This window comes from Aotus nancymaae, unplaced genomic scaffold (genome assembly GCF_030222135.1).
Source record: "Aotus nancymaae isolate 86718 unplaced genomic scaffold, 86718_ANA_hifiasm-v0.15.2.pri h1tg000015l_1, whole genome shotgun sequence".
Classification (NCBI taxonomy): domain Eukaryota; kingdom Metazoa; phylum Chordata; class Mammalia; order Primates; family Aotidae; genus Aotus; species Aotus nancymaae.
The window spans coordinates 5,039,995-5,052,330 of NW_026988427.1; the positions used below are offsets into that span (position 1 = coordinate 5,039,995).

Sequence of the window (12,336 nt, forward strand, 5' to 3'; positions counted from 1 at the left end):
ACGGCTCTGTAGCACCGCTGTGAACAAGTGTGAGGGTGGAGAGCTCCCCCAATTTACATAAAGTGAGGCTCCTGTGTCACAGGATGTAACACCTGTTCTGTTGTGTCCCAGACTTTGCTGAGTTGTATTAGACACAGGGCTGTCCTGTTGTGAGTGGGCGTTTCACAAACAGGAAACCCCCTCCTGAGCTTTAAAGCATAGTCAAAACATGACATGAGGGGTCCCACTGGGTAGGGAGAGCTGGATTGCAGCCAGAGCTTGGGGTGGAGGCCGTGACATGAGCGCAGGAGAGGCAGCTGCACCCGCAGTCCCCGGGCAGGCCTGTAGTTGAATCAGAAGCAGGTGGCGCTGAGAGGGGCTGAGAGTACTTACCCTGTTATGGTGGCAGCTTTTTCTGTGCCACGAGGGCCCCAGGAGTTGCTCAAGGACCTTAGTCGTAGCTCCTTGGCCCACACAGCTGCTTCCAGGCCACTGCCCACTGCAATCCCTTCCAAACAAGGAGGCGAAGTCCAGGGGAAAAAGCATGGCTCTCTTCCCGAAGAACCACCCGGATGTTCTGGGGAGGAAGGTGTGTGGGGAAGTTTTTGGAGGATTGTCAGAGGGAGGTGATCTGTGGCCTAACCTGGCACAGGAGCCTAGAGGCCTTTCCCTTCCCCAGGGACTTATAGCCCAAAGAAACACAAAGGTGAGCAAAGAAAGAAAGGTAAAGTTAAGAGCCCAAATATGCAGCTCTGATGTTCCCAAGCCACTTGGGTTTCTGATGTCACCCTTTGCTTTGACATCCAAAATAATGCCTCATGTTCCTGTCTCGCCCACATAGTTTGGTGGGGAGGGCCCCAGTTGGGTCACAGCCAAGCCTGTTTGTTTCTTCCTGTTCCTCACGGTCTCTCTCAGCCCCAGAATGGAACTGCCTCTTCCTTTATTTCCCCCGGGAAGAAAACAGCCTTTCAGTTTCACCCACAACTTAGTCGGAAGCCCACACCTCCATTCCTGGGCACGTGAGCTTTGAGAAATTTGCTTCACTCCTGGAAGCCTCCATCTTCTCCTCTATGAAACAGCAAATGACACCTGTTTCTCTAGGTTGTTGGGGGATTACATGAGAGATGGAAGTAAGAGTCCCAGCTTAGCACCTGCCGCATGACTGGTAGTCAGCCTGGTTCTCGTTCATCTCCCCTTCACCCTCTCCAGAGCCAGCACGTGTGTGGTCTGCAGACACAGATGAGCTGGTGGTCTCTCCCCAGGGCCCTCCTGCACGCCTGGATGCTGACTGCCCCTCTTTCCTTCAGAGCCACGAGCCCTGAGCCGTGCCGGGTAGTCCCAGCCAGCCCACGCTTCTCATTACAGAGCCGGCCTGTAATTAGACTGTCGCCTGGCTTCAGAGAATGCGCCTGTCAGCACCCCTGGCTCCTCTGCCTCTGCAGAGGCCCCTTTGCTTGCTGGCGAGACTTCATCTCCATGCACAGCACCATCCTTGGAAATGAGGTGATGTCTGTTCTTCCCGTGACCCTCTTTTACTTGGGGTCAGCTGAGACAAGACCTGCAGGCCACGGATGGATGGAGAGGTGGATGACAGAGCAGACTTCAGTCCCGGCAGGGAGGGCAAGGAAGGGATCCTGGAAGAGAACTCTGCTAGGTCCTCTGCTAGGCTGCCAGGCTATTGCACTGCAGATTCTGAAACAAGTTAGGGTTTCTTGGGGTTCCCTGACGTAACTGTCCTCACCCTGACATCTCAGGCTGAGAGGGAGGAGTGAAGGATACAAGTGTCAGGCAGACCTGGCCTGAATCCTGTATTTGCCTCTTACCAGCTGTGTGACCTTTGACAAGTGACTTCCCTGTTCTGGGCTTCAAATTCCCCATCTGTAAAAATCGGGCAAATGACACTTGTTATAAAGATTAAATAGATGCAAAACACTTGGACACACTAATCACCCCAAACAATACATGATAGCTGTCATCTTCATTAGCCGGGTTCCATCCTATTTCCTTCCTAAATAGGCACAGCATATGGCTGTGCTTTTGCTCATGCGGGTCCCTCTACCCAGAATATCAATATCCTGCATGATTTGCTTAGCAAACTTCTATTGATTCTCCAAGGCCCAGCTCAAATGCCCCTTCCTCTGTGAAGCCTTCCCTGACTCCGTGAACAGTTGGTTACTTTGTCATTTGTATTCCAACAGTGATTTGCTTTTGCTTTTGATACAATCCAGTCATATTGCATGGTAACTATTGTAACTGTTCCCACTGCTGGCCAACCCACCGCCCCCAGTCTCTGTGACCCCCTGCCGCTGCCCCACCACCCACAATCCTTGCTGTCCCTGAGCCCTTGGCTAGGCTGTGAGATCATGAAAGACAAGACCTCTACTTGTTCTTCCTGGTAATTCACAGAGTGGATGTTTTGTGATTCTTTAGTTGAATGAATAAATGACTGCCGGAAACAAATAAATGGACAAATGGATGATTATAGGGAACATTAAACATTGACATAAGAAAAGAACAGGGCCGGGTGCGGTGGCTCATGCCTGTAATCCCAGCACTTTGGGAGGCCAAGGCAGGAGGATCACCTGAGGTCAGGAGCTCAAGACCAGCCTGACCAACATGGAGAAACCCCGTATCTACTAAAAATACAAAACTAGCTGGGTGTGGTGGTGCATACCTGTAATCCCAACCATTTGGAAGGCTGAGGCAGCAGAATCACTTGAACCCGGGAGGCGGAGGTTGTAGTGAGCTGAGATCGCACCATTGTACTCCAGACTGGGCAACAAGAGAAAAAGACCATCTCCAAAAAAAAAAACAAAAAAGAAAAGCACAGGTCCAAGGAAACCTTGCCTTTTCCCCATATATTGCTTTATGCAAGCCCAGGAGGGGGAAAACATTCAGGAATAGAAGGAAGGATATATTCTGCCTAGAGAGAGACCACCTAGGATGGACAATCATGGATAGAAACTGGAGACAAAGGAGGAATTCTAGACTCATCTACCCGGGTACCTGCTGAGCGACTTCAGTCCAGTCTCTTAGCCTCTCTCTGCTGCAGCACAGAAGGCTTCATAAAGCCCCAACCCCTGGGGCTGGGGGAAGAAACCCACAGTCTGAAGAATGTAGAGGCCAAGCTAAGGTCAGCCATGGCTGATGCCGTTTCAGGAAGGCCCTGCTCCTTGACCCATGACAGCAGAGACTGGTGACACCTGCCAGCCCCACCCTGGAGAAGGAGGGGCCTCAACCACAGTCACAGCTGTCTATGAGCTGGAGTGTTTCCAAGGCAGGCCCCTGCGGAAGGAGCCAGGCACTGGTTGCTGGAGTGAGCATCGATTGTGGATACAGCGTGTCTGGAGCTGACCACACCTCAGCATCACAGAGGCCGCTTACTCCCAGTCCAAAGAGGCCTTCTGTCACCTCCTAGCACACTCCAATTCTTCCAACTCTGCAGGCTTTGCGCTCCCCTGGGCTGGCCCTTTCTCCTCTTTCTGGCCACATTGTAAAGTCATCTCCTTCGGGACCTCCTCTAACCACTCCACCTAAAGTGCCTCTCTCATTCCCAGTCTCTCTTCAGTTCTCTGCCTGATTTTATTGTCTTCCCAGCACTCCTCCCACCCTGAACCATCTCATCTGCTTCTGTTTACTGTCTGACCCTCCTTTATGCCCTCAGTGGTGAGTCAATGACCTGGTCTCTCCTGGTGAGGTTTATCCCCAAATCTTAGCCCAGAGTCTAGTACAGAGTGGGCCACAGGGGTTGAGTGAATGTTTAAGTGAATGAGTAAGCTATGAATAAGTAAGTGGATGGACGGATGGATGGATGGATGGATGGATGGATGGATGGATCGATGAGTGGGCCAAACTCTCTGAACCTAAGTGGGAACAGGACTCCATGTGTGGTAGCAGGCCAACAGGCTATGGGTTTTCTCAAGTGCATCTGGACACCTGGGTCCTGTGTTGAGCTCTTGGAGCCCCTCCATAGGCTCTGGATGGTCCACTTTGTGGCTGTACTCCCAGTTGCCAGCACAGGACCAGAGTGGATGCCCAGAAACTGGACATGCCTAGGTCCAGTGGATGGACAGGAGCCATTGGGAAGCAGTTAAAAGCAAGGCTCAGGAGTCAGGAATTGATGACCTGGGTTTAAATCTCAGCTGTGATACTTTCTCAATGAGACCCAGAGCATGTTTCTTACCCTCTCTGGGCCCCAATTTCCTTAAGTACCAAAAAGATGATATTGGTAGCTACCCCATGGGGATATTGTGAAGACAGGGTAAGACAATGCATAGAAAGTGCTGGCACTCTATAACGACACAACACATTGACATCAGAGCCCATGGCTCCAGCACCTGCTGAGGGCCTGGCCCACCACTGTGGGCACCTAGTAAGTACTTGTTAGGTGAGCAATTAAGTCACGTAAAAAGCGATGCCACTTCAGCCTCCCTCCCAGGCCATCCAGTGTCTTCTTCAGTTGAGACCCTTCAACAGCTCCCTTTGCTGCCCCTGCACTGCCCCCTCCCCTGAACTGCAGCTACATCCTGGATAAAATCAGCAGGCATGGTGTGCTGGAGAGAAGGGTGGGAACACATTGATTTGGTTTTCTTGGTCAGATGGTCTACTTGGCAAGCACGGTCCTGTTGCCTACTCTGTGAGCAGTGTGAAGCTGAAAATGAGGAACAGAATCCCAAAACATCGGGGATCGTCACAGACTCTCCCAGCCGGGAGGACCGAGAAAAGACATTCAGGCTTTTCTCCTTCAAGAACAGGGAAACTGAGGCCCAGCTTGGGAAATTGATGGCAGAACCGGGACTCACTCCCTGACTCCTCGGCTTCCAGAGCTGCAGCTCTAAAGGGAGTGTTGCCCTCAGAAATGAAGCCTTTATGTGTCCTGAGAAAAAGTCAGGTCATACCGGGAGAGTTTTAATTTGTTTGAAAAGGCTACAGCCACCTCCCAGACAATCTTAAAAATGAAAACAAACAGAACACAAAACAAAAGCAAAAAAAACTCTGACTGGCATAAACAACAAAGAGGTGGCTAGCTGGGGACTGGCCGGGTCTGGTGTCCCCTTTCCCTTAGTTCCACCCCACTGGGGTGCTGCCAGTGCTGACCCCTACCCGAATCCCTCACCCCACAATGCAGTGATGGTTGTGGCACTGAAGCTACAATCTACACAACATCTCTTTGGGGCTTTCCTAGAAGTCCCCAGTCAGCCTCCCTTGCATCTCAGTTGCCTAAATTGGGTCTCGTGCCCATTCCTAAGTCAGCCCCTGTAGTTCCTATTGGCGAGGATTGGCTTAACATATTTCTCCTTTCAACAGATATTTACTAAGTACCTGCTATAGGCAGCATAGCTATGAACAAAATAGAAGAAAGTTCTAAAAATTGATATGTTTTAGCAAGAGGGAAATAAGTAAAATACACAGTACTGTTACATATTATCAGTGCTATGGGAAAAAGTGCAGCAGAGAAGGCAGATGGGGAGTGCAGGTGGGGAAGTTGCGATGTTAACTAGGGCGGTCTAAGCAGAGAGTGAAGGAGGCGAGGGAGTGAGCCGTGAGGGCATCAAGGGGAAGGGCGTTCCGGACAGTGGCCACAGCGATGCCAAGGCCCTGAGGCAGAAGTATACCTGGTATATTTCACAAACAACAAGGAAGCCAAATGACTAAAGCAGAGTAAGGGAGGGGGACATGGTAGGAGAGGGGTTGGGGTCAGGGAGGTAGGCGGGGTCAGGGAGGTAGGCGGGGTCAGGGAGGTAGGCGGGGGCAGGAGGTGTGGCCCTTGAGACCCGTGCTGAGTATTCTGGCTTCTACTTTGTTTTTGGTTTTTGTTGTTGTTGTTGCTTTGTTTTTTGAGACAGAATTTTGCTCTTGTCACCCAGGCTGGAGTGCAATGGCGTGATCTCAGCTCGCTGCAACCTCCGCCTCCCAGGTTCAAGCAATTCTCATGTCTCAGCCTCCCGAGTAGCTGGGATTACAGGCGCCTGCCACCATGCCTGGCTAAATTTTGTATTTTTAGTAGAGGCAGGGTTTCACCATGTTTTGGCCAGGCTGGTCTCGAACTCCTGATCTCAGGTGATCCACCTACCCTGGCCTCCCAAAGTGCTGGGATTACAGGCATGAGCCATCATGGCCAGCCTCTATGTTGACTTAGATAGGAAGCCCATGGAGGATTTTGAGTAGAGAAATGTCTCAATCTCATTTAGGTTTTAAAACAGAGGTGTTTAATCTTGACTGCACAGTGGAATCACCTGTCAGGCATTGAGAATTTTACAATTTTACAATTAGAAAATACAGATGCCTGGGGTCCACCCACAAAGGTTCTGATGTCATCCGTCAGGGACAGGGCGTGGGAATCAGGATTTTAAAAAGCCCTCGCCAGGAGAGGCTATGCACAGATGAGGTTGAGAGGCATGGGTCTATGTGCTGAGGACTCCCAAATCCTTATCGCTGACTCTCCACTCTCTTGAGCATGACTCTCCCTTGATGTCCATATTTTGTGGTCAGCTCCAACTTCAGGTCTCCATTTGGATGTCTAATCATCATAATAATCATCTCCAACTTAATCGAACCTCAATCTGCTTTCTGATCCCTCCCAAACCTGCTCTTCCTATGATGTCCTCTGTCTAGTTCCTCAGGCCGAAACCTTAGTGTTATCCTTGACTCCTCTGTTGCTTTAACACTGGACATCTGATTCTTTAGAAGACCCTGCTCACCCTACCTTTGAAACATACCCAGAAAGTACAGCCACTCGCACATCCACTGCTGCTACCCAAACCGAGGTCCTCGTGACCGCCAGGTCTTCCGCCCCTGCCTCCAGCGGCACTTCCCAAGCCTGGCTTCTGTGGATTCACGTGGGAGCTTTAAAAACTGTGGATGCTTGAGTCCTCAGAGTCTGATAGAACTGGTGGGTTGCGGTCAGGCACTGGGACTTTTACAAGCTCCCCAAGTGATTGCATTGTACAGCCAGAGTTGATTTACAATGCGACCAATCAGGACAACCTCTGATGAGGATGGTATTAAAATCTATGGATCTGGCTGTGGCCACCTGGAGAGAGGATACAGCTAGAGAAGCAAAAGTCAGAGACGGAGCAGTGGCACGCAGAGGCCGGAAGTGAGAGGAAGAGACAAAAAGGAGACAAACCCAGTCACTGCTGCAGGGGTGGGAAGGGCCCTTTACCAATCGAACTAGCTGCTTGAGGTATGGTGGAAAAGTCAGCTTCCCCAGGGCCCAGGGGAGCATGGAGGAAGGGAGGATGGATATCTGGATCAGATTTTCCTGAGGAAAGGGAAGGAACAAGAGGGATGCAATGAATATATACTAAACCAATAAAGACAATGATGGTAATGAAAATAAAAATAATGCTGAGAGAGAAAGAGCATGCTCTCTTCCTTTTCTTATAAAGCCACAACTCCTACTGCATTATAGCCCCACCCTTATGACATTATTTAACCTCAGTGACCTCCTAAAAGACCTAGCTTTTGACCACACCTAACTGCAAGGGAGCCTACAAAATGCAATTCAGCTGTGTGCTCAGGAAGACAAGGAGAGCATGGCTATTGCCGACAGCAGTGCAAGAAGCAGGTGGGAAGGTACCCCAGATAGACGGATCATTGTGCGCCAAAGTCTGGAGGAAGCCGAGCAAGGTGAACCGGACACCGCCACGTGCTCAGCTGTCTGGCCCTGGGTGCAGGAGTGGGGAATGGTGGGAGGGAAGTGACTATGTTGGGCAACCAGATTCCCTGGCCCTTAATTAGCTGGGTGTGGTGCCCTGTGCCCTCGGTCCCAGCTACTCAGGAGACTGAGGTGGGAGGATGGCTTCAGCCCAGGAGGTCAAGGATGCAGTGAGCTGTGATTGCACCACTGCATTGCAGCCTGGGCAACAGAGCGAGACTGTGTCGCAAAAAAAAAAAAAAAAAAAAAGAAAGAAAGAAAGAAAGAAAAGAAAGGAAAAGATTCCCTGGCTCTTAAAGGGGGTCATGGGCAGAGTTCAAGCTCAAGACCATCACTTAGGGGTAGCTTGGCTCAAATGGCTGAAGTTTCTTCCAACTTAGACAATCGAGTATTTCTGTGAATGTAGGATTTCAAAGGATTCTTTAAAACACTTTAACCATTCATTTATTAATAGGGAACACACCAGGTGCAGTGGCTCATGACTGTAATCCCAGCACTTTGGGAGGCTGAGGTGGGTGGATCACAAGGTCAGGAGTTCAACACCTGCCTGGCCAAGATAGTGAAACCCCGTCTCTACTAAAAATACAAAAATTAGCCAGGCATGGTGGCAGGTGCTTGCAATCCCAACTACTTGGGAGGCTGAGGCAGAGAATTGCTTGAACCCAGGAGGCGGAGGTTACAGTGAGCCGAGTTTGCGCCACTGCACTCCAGCCTAGGCAACAGAGCGAGATTCTGTCTCAAAAAAAAAAAAAAAAAAAAAAAATAGGGAACACAGTATATACACTCATTTTGTTCCACATTTGAAAAGTGAAAAGAGTCAATCATGACAAACCTCCCTCCCACCCTGTCTCTCAGGCACACAGTCTTTCTCCTCCCTCGAGGCAGCTGATGCTATCAGTTTCATGCATAATCTTGCAGTGCTGTTTTATGCAAATATAAATAATATACATCCATTCTTTCTTTCGCCCAATTTTGTCCTAGTTGTAGCATGCTGAACATAGTATCCTGATCCTTATTTTTGTCTGAGATTTTTTTCTTGATGACGGCATAGAACTCCACACTGACTCTACTACCAGCGTAGTCCCCTATTGATGGACAGTTAGGTTATTTCAAATTTATAAATAAATTGTAGTGATCACGTTTGCACATGTCATTTCATGCAGGAGTGGACCTATTTGCAGTATAAACTCATAGGAACTGAACTTCTGGGTGAAAGGGTTATACTGTTCTAGCATAATTGGGTGTGAACCGCCCAGCCACTGCACCTGTCCTTCTGTCTGGGTCCCTCCCTAGTCTCACCCAACGATGCAGACCTGGGCGACGGTCCCGAGAGTCTAGGGAGTCCATCTATCTGGGGTACCCTCCTACCAACTTCTTGCACTACTTTCAACAATAGCCATGCTTTCCTTGTCATCCTGAGCACACAGCTGAATTGCATTTTCTAGACTTTCTTGCAGTTAGGCGGTCCCTGGCATGGTTCTGTGCCCCTCAGAAGATGGCAGTGCCCAGAGTGGTCTCCTCAGATTCTTGGCTGGAGACGTCTCAGGGAGGCCATCCCGTGACCCCCCTGACCATGATTCCACATTAAGAATATTTGTTTCACTTCCCCTCTTCAACCATGAGCCCCATTCCTGTCCCCTCCTCCAGCCCCATGACTTCACCCCTCACTCCCAGAACAGAGACAAAGGCCACCTAAGGCCAAGGCAGCACTGTGACGGCCAAAACAATGCCACCTCCAACGACATCCATGTCCTAATCCACAAAATCTTTGACCATGTTGCCTTACATCATTAAAGAGACTTTGAGATCTGAAGTAAAGGATCTTGTGCTGGAGAGATTATTCTGCATTATGTGGCTGAGTCTGGGGGAATTGCTAGGATCCTTAAAAAATGGAGAAGAAAGGCCAAAAGTGAGAGTCAGAGAGAGTCTGGAAGATGTTATGCTGCCGGCTTTGGAGTTGGAGGGAAGGGTCGTGAACCAGGGTATACAGGTGGCTTCCAGAAACTGGAAAAAGCAAATGTATGTCTTCTCTCCCAAAACCTCCAGGAGGAATGCAATCCTGCTGACACACTGGTTTTAGCCCAGTGAGACCCATTTTGGACTCCTGACCTTCAGAACTGTAAGGTAAAAAAATTGTGTTGTTTTAAGCCACTAAGCTCCTAGCAATCTTTTACAGCAGTAACAGGAGACTGATACAACAGTCCTCGAACTGCCCCCGCAGGAGCCCAGTGCTGCCTCTTCCGCCTCCTGAGCTGCCTGCCTTCTCGCAGGAGGCCTGGCTTCAAATCCCTGTTCTCCTTACCCACTGGGTGCTTTGGGGCACATACAGCATTTCTTTGAACCTCGGTTCCCTCATCTGCAAAACGCAGCTCATGATCAAACTGTCACAAGGTTGCTGGGAGGTTAAATGAGATGATGCTTGTGAAGTCTCTTAGCAACTGTGCCTGCCATGAAATCGGTGCTTGATATTTTTGGACATCAAGCATCATTCTGAAACTTTCAGTTGTGCTCCCAGAACCTACTCCTGCTCTGGCCCTGGCTAGGGCCCCAGCTTCCCCTAAGGGGACAGCCCCTTTCTGCAGTGCTGAGACCCAGCAGAGACCCTCAGGGAGGCAAGTCTCTCCTTCCAACCGGCCCCAAGGAACCAGGGTCCTGAGTGCTGTCCTCAGCAAACAGGAGACTCAATCTAGGTTCAAATCCTTTTTTTTTTTTTTTTGCCACTTCCCAGCTGTGTGTCATTGGGGGAGTTACGCCACCACTCTGAGCCTCAGTTTCCTCCTTAGTAGAATGCCCACAGAGAGCCCTAGCCCATGATGCTGGCTGAGGTTAAGTGTGCTCAAGGCTGGGCACATAGCAGGTACTGGATAAACAACTTCAGAGCACTGCCCTCTCAGCCAGGACCAGACCCAGGCTTGGTGGACCCGGGGGCACATACAGTATGCAGCCCCTCTTTAAGAAGGACCATCTGAACTTACAAACATACAATAGGGCTTCGGATGGGGCCTATGACAGGGAGGTCCTGAGGCCTGAACTCCATTTGCTTCTGCTCTCTGCTCTCAACCCCTCCTCCTCCTCGGTAATGACCCAGCCAAACATGTTCCAGAAAAGACCCTTGCAACCAGCCTGGATAAGCCCCAGGAGCCTGAGATTTTCTGAAACTGTCAAAGGCAGTGACCACCTCAGCCTCCCAGCAGGATCCAAGCTCCCTTGGTAAGTGAGCAAGACTTTTGATGGAACAAAATCAAAATCCCTCTCCGATGAGATCAGCTCCTTGGAAAAGAGCACACAGTTCATCTCTACCTTGCTTGCACAGTAGAGTTGCCAGATTAAAACAATGACTATATATGTGTGAATTCAATTTAATTTGAATTCCAGGTGATGAATAAGTTTTTAGTATAAGTATATCCCAGATATTGCATGAGACATTTAACTGGATGTCCTGAGTTTTGTCTGGCAGCCCTGTCTTCAGAGACCCAGCAACATCAGGTTCAGTGCCACGGAAAGCAAATCAAAACTTCTCCCAGGCAAGAATTCGGCTATTCCAACTCAGGGTGTGCTTTGCAGAAGTGTTCCTGCTTTGAGAAGCAGCTGGGGGCCCTTGAACTTCAGCAGAAGAATAACCAGTGGCAGAGGGAAGGATATGGTAAGCTGCCCCCAAGCAGGTTGGTGCGTTTAACAGATGTGCCCAGAGCCAGGTGGTCAGGGCCTGAATTGTAGCCTTAAATGAGCCCTGTAGCCACCCCCAGAGAGGTGTTAGCACACCCATTTCTGCAGAAGTGAAAGCTAGAGGCCAGCAGGGAAAGAACACCTTGCGGTCACCTGCTATCTGCTGGCATTTTACACGTATTAGCTCATAGCTAGGAGTGGGCAGATTTTTATAGTTGTTGCTATTAATGTAATGCAAGCATCAGAGAAGCATGATATGAAAAATTATTCTTCCCCACATTTGAGAGCACTCAACCTCTTAAACCTCTCAGCGATTCCTCACCCTCAGCACTACTGACATCTCGGGTCAAACAATGTTTTTGTCGTGGGCTGGTCTGTGCACTGCAGAATGTTTAGACACATTCTTGGCCTCTAGCCACTCAATGACAGTGGCACCCCCCTTCTGTCTGTGACAACCAAAGAAATGACTCTAGTCATTGCCAAATGTCCCGTAGGAGGCAAAATTGCCCTTGCAAGGACCACTGCTCTAGAATAATCACTGTTAATCATTTTGTGAAAGGACAATAAATCTTGGGACCCCAAAATCACTAGGCCAAAGGGGACTGTGTCAGGCAAACCTGCTGCCCATTTTATTCCTAAATAAGATAGCTACGAAGATGATTAAAAGCTTCATGCCTTCTTCACAATTTGCCCACAAGGAAATTCCTTGCGGGCCTCGAGATCTTTACCCTAAAGCAGTTCCCTTGAATTTCACCCTGGCAATGTAAACCAACAGCTGATCTTCACAGACGTGGGACAGAAAGTCATCCCTCTGCTCACCTGCAACAAATGTATATCTGATTGCTTCCTCTGCCCTATTGTTCAAGTAAAAATGCTGATTCACTGAGCCAGACTGAGGCATAAGTGACTATTCTTCTAGCCCACCCCCACCACATGTAAATTGTGTATTCGGTGAAAGGCTGATTAAAGACTCAAAAGAATGCGACTATTTGTCTCTTGTCGACCTATGCCCTGGAAACCCACCCCCTCCA

At 49.5% G+C, this 12,336-nt stretch overlaps 1 long non-coding RNA gene across 1 annotated transcript in view; it reads right to left on the bottom strand.

The window, feature by feature from the left end:
* The window catches only part of LOC135275157 (uncharacterized), a 38,191-nt gene extending 26,024 nt beyond the window's left edge, over positions 1 to 12,167 (bottom strand). Inside the window, exon 1 of the long non-coding RNA XR_010342860.1 lies at positions 11,981 to 12,167. This is a non-coding gene — a long non-coding RNA (uncharacterized LOC135275157). The remainder of the gene's footprint in view (positions 1 to 11,980) is intronic.
* Positions 12,168 to 12,336: the final 169 nt, after the last annotated feature.